This window comes from Gavialis gangeticus, unplaced genomic scaffold (assembly GCF_001723915.1).
Source record: "Gavialis gangeticus isolate Ggan-Ray unplaced genomic scaffold, GavGan_comp1, whole genome shotgun sequence".
NCBI classification, from domain to species: Eukaryota; Metazoa; Chordata; order Crocodylia; family Gavialidae; genus Gavialis; species Gavialis gangeticus.
The window spans coordinates 167021356-167030177 of NW_017729022.1; the positions used below are offsets into that span (position 1 = coordinate 167021356).

The 8822-nt window shown below is 43.9% G+C and overlaps 1 protein-coding gene across 1 annotated transcript in view; it reads left to right on the forward strand.

Annotated features, from left to right (window-relative positions):
• Nucleotides 1-8822, forward strand: part of SPATA17 (spermatogenesis associated 17) — a 192867-nt gene that overhangs the window by 135316 nt on the left and 48729 nt on the right. The gene's annotated exons all lie outside the window — the stretch shown is intronic.

Below are 8822 nucleotides of genomic sequence, written 5' to 3' on the forward strand. Positions count from 1 at the left end.
TTAGAATTTGCATTTGTAGGAGAGGTCCTGCTTCACATGCATTCAAGACCGGATTGAGAAAGCTCTGAAGAAGCCAAGCCAATTGAAACGCAAGGTGCGAAGGTCTCATGTCAAGGCCTAAGATGACTGGTTTGTCTCACATCAGGTGGGCAGTGCTCAAAGTAGACATCTAATTGTGTGGCAGCCTAAACAGGGCTCCAGTAGCATAACTGAGGGGGGAGACCCAGGCAACAGCCCTGGGTAAAAAGCCTTCAGGGAAAGGGGACAGAAGCAGTACAGAAATAGCCACCACTGGCAGTACAGAAGTTAGCACTGCTGCTGCCCGGTGTGTAGAGCTGCCCTGTTACACCTCTCCATGTCTCTTCAAATACGTATTTTTATTCAACTTAAAAATGAGCTAACATAGCTTATTTTTCTTCTCAACAAACCTAAATTTACTGATCAACATCTAATAATCTTGCCTTCATTTGTTTGTCTTATGTTTTACAATGGCATTTCTGAAGATTTTTACACTGAAAATTGGCTAAGATAAGTGTTTGAAGTATAAATGCTATACTCCACTGTACTGAAGCAGTACTCTGATGCCATGCAGAGAATGGACTGCATGATGCGAGTCTTATTATCCCATGAATACTACTTACCTGTCAGCATGGCAGCTGGGTTTACTACCTCTGCTAGATTTCTACCAAGTAAAAGTTGCCCTTAATCAAGAAGAATTCTCAGCTGTCTAGCTACAGCAGGAATCTTTCCCTTTTTCCAGTAGAACTGAAGGTATGGTTTTATCTTATTAGGCCATTTATTTTTATATATATACATTAATTTTACCATTTACTTGGACAGGAACTGGAAAATGGATTCCCAGCAAGTGCCCACTTTACAGACAAGTGGCTGGTATGAGAGCCAAAGCTGGAACCAATTGAGTTAAAACAGGGGGTGCCAACCCCTGGCCTGTGGGTCAGATACAGTCCCTAGCCCCATGTCATCTAGCCCATGGGGCTTCTTACGAGTCCAGAAATTTGATGATGGGAAAGTGGTGACACCACTCCCCCACAGTCAAACTTCTGGAGCTGTAGGGAGGCTGGGGCCCTGTGGACTGGGATTAGGCACACAATCCCTGTGCATGAGGCCCGGAGGAGGTAGTGCTAGGCCCCTGAAGATCAATCCTGACAGATGGGGTAGTGCCAGGCCCCGAGGCCAAATCCTAGCACATGGAGGTGGGCAGGGACAGCACCAGGCCCCCAGGGGCCAATCACAGTACTCCAGGCAGGGAGCAGGTGGTACAGGACCCCAGGACCCGCTCCTGGCTCTATCCAGCCTGCAGACCAGCCCTGCTCCATGCAGCTTGCCCACAAGGTCAAAAGGTTGAGCACCATTGTGTTTAAACCATTGAGAATGAAAAGTTCTCCTCCTTGTTGTGTGGACTGGCATGAAACAAAGAATAATGATTTTTGATGCATCTTCAGGGGACCTAACAAGAATAACATGCTCTCTAATGGATAGAAACATAAATTAATTTAGGTACCTTTGCTGAGATCTGGCCCAAATCACATGAGTGATGCTCCAGAGTGCTCTCTAAAGGGTCTTTATAAAGTCAACATCCTCTAGAATTAATTGAAAATCTACAACAGAAAAGGACACTCCAGTGCTTAAAGTGCTAGCTTGAGGACTACATTTCCTGATCTTCTATAGACTCCCTGTTATCTAAGACAAGCCACTTAGGGGCAGATCTAATTTGGTTTTTGTGGTGCCTACATTTAGACACTTTGGCACTGGATTTATGACCCAGTCCTGATGCCTTGTTCTGGGCAAGCACAACCTTCAGGCTGACCACAACTCTGTTTGCTTGACAATAGGAAAATTTTATTGATACCCAGTGACAGAAAATAAAAATAAGCACAAGGAAGGAGCAGAAAATGCAGGCAGAGCAAGATGATTACAGAATACAATATCAATTATTTTCCAGTCCCAGGGGGTTCACAAGGAGAGCCAGCCAGCCCCATCAGCATCTACATGTGTTGCGGCACACTATATAATGCCACCATAGGACAGTACATGTGTTGACAAGTACTATGTTAGGGTAGCATATATTACTTTAGTGTGTCTTAATGGGGCCTCGTGTAGATGCTGAGACTTTACTGAGGTGCTAATTAGTGAGCTCCACAGTAAACAGCTCGTGCCCACTATGCTCTTGAGCATGTGGGGGAGTGGGTCCTCCTCCACATTTTATTCTCCTCTTCTCCTATTGAAATTGGGCCATTAGGCAACTAGGCAAGTAAGAGTAATCCTGCCTCTGTAGCCTAGTGGCATAACCTGGGTTCCATTCTCTCTTCCCAAGATTCTTTATGCATTTATTTTGAGAATCAATATTTAAAAAGCAGAAATATGCCTTTTCAACATGCTCAAAATGTGGAACATTGCTCTAATACAACTATACTTCTCCCAGCTATGTCATTTAGTACTAGCTAACTCAGGTATCTCCATATATATGGATAATCTGAGGTAGCTATTTAATTCTCTGCCACAGGAGGTAAGCATAGTCTGTCATATGAGAGAAACGAAACCTACTATCCTCTCACTTCCATATTGTTTGCCATTAGAATATTTCAGAGCCTTCCACCTGAGTTTTGAGCTTCTCTTTAACTAACACCCAGACCTATTTGGTGGTTTCAAATTACATGCACTATTTTTAGAATGGATTCCATGTCTTTCCGATATGCAAGCAACCGCCTATCCCAGGCTGTTTTTAAGGGAATTGCTTAATGCTTATTACAAGAGGATAGATTCCCTCTGTGCATCAAATTTCATCCATTAAAGGTAACTCTCAAGAATTTTCTACCTGAACACCTAACTGGGCATGTCTACACATGCATAGTAATGTGCATGAATAAACTATGGTGCTTATTACACCGGAATTTATTGCTCTTCTGCACATGATTACTTGTGCACCCTGGACAGCAGCATGTTGAGCTGGGTGGGAGCAGCCCCAGCTGGCAGGAGGCTTGGGGCTGCTCCCCTCAGCCTGCCAGCCTGGGGCTGCTCCCCCCAACTCAACATACTGCAGGGGGGCTAGCTGGGGCAAGAGGGTGCTTCAGTGAGGGGCTAGCCAGCAGGTAATCCCCGCACTGAAGCACCCTCATGTCTCAGCCAGCCAGAGCTACATCTATGGGTTTGCTGCTGCAGAGTTTTTTACTCTACAGCAGGATAGTACTTGTATTTACAAGTACTGCTGCTGCAAAGTAAATTAATTTACTTCAGCCTAATATGGGAGCGCATGTAGATATGCAATATTTACTGCACAGCTAATTTGTCTATGTCTCACGTAGACGTGTTGACTAGGGCCAAATTCTATTCTGCCTATTAGATACTTAAGTACATATAGGCACCTAAATGCAATTTATTCCACTCTGCTCAAATCACTGAAAAACTGTACATACAAAAGGTGGGTGGATCCTCCTCCTCTTCCTCCTCCCCTTCCTCCTCAAAGCTTTTTGGGACTCTGTTAAGAGTCAGATGATATTGTGCTATGCAAGTAAATGCACCAGTGGATTTTCAGGGACTTAAACAGGGGGAATAAAATTTCACTTAGGCACACAAGTACATGTAGATGTCTAATAGGTGGAATAATATCTAACTGCCACTGTCTAAACTTCCTTTTTGAGCAAGGTTACCAAGATGTTAATCACATAAATAAGCTCTTTGCCTATACAGCACAAGAGTCAAGAGTTGGCCCAGAAGTTAATACTAATAAAAATGAGACAGTTATTTTGCATTCAGCTAAATATTTGAGGAAGATTTTTTTAAACAATACATTATCTTATGCTTCAAGTTACTGTTTCTTGTATTTTTTTAGTTAGCTGCAAAGAAAACGGCCACTTCATTTCATGTCATAGAATCCTATCACATCTAAGAGTCTTTTTTTTCTTATGCCTGGTTTTTCATATGCTTTGCAACTTTAGCAATTTGCATAGTTTCTGGATTGTTATTGTATTATGATAAACAGGGATTATCATACATTTTCAGATAATGTTTTCTTAACAATTCAACTTCTATTTGTAACTCTTCCATTTATTTTAATTACTAGCACAGTGTGCAACATTTATTAATCAGCAGAGTCTTTTTAAGTTAAAATACTAAATTAGCTAACCCCATTAACACAGAATACTCCAAACAAGCAGTAATAGGAGCGGTAGTTACTGTGCAAATCGTATTATACATGCGGGTGCTCTAGGGCACAGTTAAGCATGATTACCCTCTTTTGATCCAGTATTCCTCTGCCTCTTCCAGCTAATTTCCAGTGGAAATTTACAAAGTGGTGCCTTCATTTTTCCATCTTAATTTTTCTAATGAAGTTCTGGTACTTTATAACACTGGGGATGCAGATAATAAGTCTATGTATAATTAAGAAGTTCTAGAATTTGCTGCAAACCAGATCTCTTATTTTTGCTTCAAACAAGAACTAAGCTACCCTTTTGTCTGCTACCTTACTCCAATGTGAAATCTGGATTGAATAAAAATGGCTACAGCATTCCTAGATTTACTGACATCTGAACATGAGATATGATTGATACAGTAAGTGCAGCTATGAATTGGACATACAGTTAATATGGCATTTCATAAAATGCTGTAAATAATGGATCCTAAAGAAGTAACTGATAAGGTATCATATTGAAAGTAACTAAACTAGATATATAAAAGTGGATTGTACTGACTTTAAATTGTAAATAAACCTAGATTTTTAACATGCATTTGTTATGGGCAAAATTATAGGTATTCCTGGCATAGTTGTGCTGGGACAAATTTAGTCTCCTTCCTGCCCTGCGTGCCAAAAGTAATCAGATGCTAACAGTGGTGATAGCACAGTGTCCCATGGAGATCATGTCTAGATAGGATAGAGAATTTACTTCAGGTTTTGCACCAGTTTTAAAAACTGAAAATTCATGAGATTCCTCATAAAAATAAATATTTCACATGTCCCAGGTGGTGTGAAGTTTAGTACAGTTTGTGTGGAGCTAATTGTTCATGGTCTTTTTTAGACTGATACATTATTCTGTTTTCCTTGTATTAAAACAAGATGACAAGAGAGAGTCACTAATGTATAAAATGAATTTATGTAAAATTGTAGGAGAGCTGTTCACACACCTGTAAGTTAGGTGGCAGTATTTCTAATACTAAACCATAAAAATGTGCGTTGAAAGCAATATTAAATGTGCAACTAGAAATTACTAACATAAGCATGTTAAAGGAAGCAAGCGAATCTAACCTAGTTATCTGTTCCTAGTGCAACTCATAGTGCCTAGGCAGTTCAGCATCAATGGCAGTTTGGATTCCTGTAGTAAAGGACTGCCAACCCCTTCTCAGAAGTATGAATAAAAATTAAGTATCTGGCTGGCACCTGGCTGTAGGCCCAGACTATTGTTGGTAGGCTAATATTAGGCAGATCCAGAGAATGGGCTGAAGGTCCACTACTGCTGCTATGAAACAGTGACAGCCTCTGAGATTTGCCCCGGGAGGCTGGCACGGCACAGGACTGAGATGCTGCTGCTCAGCAGAACATGGCATCTCTGACAGACCTGTGTTCCTGTTGACACTGTACAGGAAACTTCCCAGCTTCCTCTCTCAAAATGAAATCAGCAATAAGCCCTTAGAAATCCCCTGTTGCTGCTACAATCAGTATCATCCCAGGTAGAAGATCCACAGGGACCAGGAGGTCTTCAATCTCCTGTGCAATAGCTAAACAACAGAATGAGAGAGCCAAGGAGTGGAAGGAAAGAAAGAAGGGTGAGAAGGTACAAAAAAAGGAGGGTTGGAATACATGGAGGGAGGGAGCCGAAAGAATAGAAAGAAGAGTACAGCAGAATGAATGAAGAGAAGGAGAAAGGATTTTTTGTTTTGTTTTATTTTGTTTTAGTAGAAGATGACTAGGAATGTACAGGAATGATCTGTATCATTTTAGCCCTAACACTATTCCATTTATATTTTTTAAGTCTCAGTATTTTACTTTCAGAAATCTACAAGTACATCACTGAAGTTTACCTGGGCCAAGCTTGCTTGTCAATCAAGTTCCAATGCTCTTTCACTCTCTCAAACTGCCTGCAGAAAAAAGTGCAGCAGACACTTTACACAGCTAAATCTGTCTCAAAGGAATAAAAAAATATAACCTTTCTCAGGACATCACAACCACTTGAGGACTTAGAAACTGAAGCAGGAATGTATTGAGAGAAGACTGGCCATTTCTGTGGTAGCACATCTCACAATTTGGTATTCAACTGGACACCAGAGCACTCAGTCTGGGTGTGTCTCCATAAGTGGGAATGTGCATTTCCTGGGGACATCTAGCAGCAGCACATCTTTGTGCACATATTTGTGCCACTACTAGTTGTCCTCAGGGAATGCCCCTGCACACACATGTGTTGCAAGGTATCCCTGTCACAGGGTAGTCAAAAAATATATTTTAATATCCTGCTGTATGGGCAGTCTACCCAGCTTTCACCCTCCATGCTTTTATGTTAATTGATTATACAGAGTGTGGGATGCTGCCCTGATCTTTTTACAGAGACCATCTGAATTGTGGTCCTGGCCTTAAGAGCCAATTCCATGGCTCCATACCTTCCCTATACCATGCCCCATGCCTCGCAGATGGCATCCTTACAGATGTTCTACCAATAGCTGATACAATCCTTCACTGTGCCTTCTGATCCCTTGGCCTCTCAGCCTCACTCTGGGCCTTCAGACCTCTCAATCTCCTTGCACAGCCCCTTCCTTGGCTGCCAGACCCACTGTGTCTCCCTCTCAGCCCCACTCAGGTTGCCAGATCCCTCAGTCTCTCCTCTGACCCCTCTCTCAGCCCTCAGACCCCTCAGTCTAACACAACAACTCCCTAGGCTACCAGCCCCCTTGGTCTCTTTCCCTGCCCCTCTCAGGGCTGCCAGCCCCTTCTGGTCCCTTCTTGTGGACCCTTTTAGTTCTCCACTTTCCTGTCCATTCTCCAGGCCCTTGGACCCATCTGGTCCTGTGCTGTATTCCTGGCCCCTTGCTGGGCAGCTGGATCCTTCTGGTCCCACTATACTCACTGGGCCTCACTGTCCAGGCTCTTAGACCTGTCTGGTCCTTCAGTCTATTTCCTAACCTCTCACTGAGCCATACTTTATTCCCTGACTCCTCACTGGGCCTCTGATCCATGTGGCCCCTGTCTTCCCTGGCACCTACCACAGGCAGCCCCACCACACTAACCAGCCCCAGTATATTGGAGGACAGGATGGAGGATGGAATCCACGACCAAGGAGGAATACTCTGCTCTGGTCCGGACCTGCAGAGAGCAAACCAGGAAAGCCAAGGTTGCAACAGAACTCCAGCTAGATACAAATATCAAAGACAATAAAAAGTCCTTTTTTAGATATGTGGGGAGCCGAAGGAAAAGCAAGGACAACATTGGACCCCTGCTAAACAAGATGAGATGGGACAACTGACAACTGATGCCCAGGAAAAAGCAAACTTGCTGAACGGGTACTTTGCATTACTTTTTCACCAGTCCCATGGGACGTCCCTGCCCACTGCAGGACAGGGAGGCCCAGGTGAGGGAGATTCCTTACCATCCATCAAAGCTGACCTTGTGAAGGAACACCTTGACAGGCTGGATACCTTCAAGTCAGCCAGCCCTGACAGTCTACACCCAAGGGTAATTAAAGAGCTGGCAGGCATCATAGCTCAGCCTCTGGCACAGATCTTTGAGAACTCCTGGTGCTCTGGTGAAGTGCCCGATGACTGGAAGAAGGACAATGTAGTGCCTATCTTCAAAAAAGGGAGGAAAGTAGATCCAGCAAACTACAGAACCTTCAGCCTGACCTCTATCCTGGGGAAGGTCTTGGAAAAGATTATCAAAGAGGCCATCCTATACAGGCTGACTGATGGCAATATCCTGAGGGATAGCCAGCCTGGGTTCGTTGTGGGTAGGTCTTGCTTGACCAATCTCATTTCCTTTTATGACCAGGTGACTTATCACCTGGAGAAGGGGGAAGAGATTGATGCCATATATATTGACTTTTAAAAAGCCTTTGATTTGGTATCCCAAGATCACCTCTTGGCAAAATTGGCTTACTGCGGCCTCGGCCTCACCGTGATCTGTTAGCTGGGGAACTGGCTCTGCGGTAGGACCCAGAGGGTGGTGGTTGACTGAAGTCAATCATCATGGTGCCCTGTGACCAGTGGGGTCCCTCAAGGCTCTGTCCTAGGCCCTTTACTTTTTAATATCTTCATAAATGACGTTGACCTTGGTGTCAGAAGCGGGCTGGCCAAGTTCACTGATGACACCAACCTTTGGGATAAAACATCCACACCTGAGGATAGGAGGGTGATCCAGGCAGATCTTGACAGGGTCATGAAATGGGCGGACGAGAACCTGATGGCGTTTAACACCGAAAAATGCAAGGTTCTTCACCTTGGGAGGAAAAACCTGCTGCATGCTTATAGGTTCGGTAGTGATACACTAGCTAGCACCACGGATGAAAGGGACTTGGGGGTCATGATTGACCACAAGATGAACATGAGCATGTGATGCTGCGGCTAGTAAAGTGAGCAAAATGCTGGCTTGCATCCATAGATGCTTCTCAAGCAAATCCCAGGACGTCCTTCTCCCATTGTACTCAGCCTTGGTGAGGCTGCAGCTGGAGTACTGCATCCAGTTTTGGGCTCCACAATTCAAAAAGGATGTGGAGAAGCTTGAGAGGGTGCAGAGGAGAGCCACACACATGATCAGAAGTCAGGTAAACAGACCTCATGAGAAGAGGTTGAGAGCTATGGGACTCTTCAGCCTAGAAAAGCGCAGG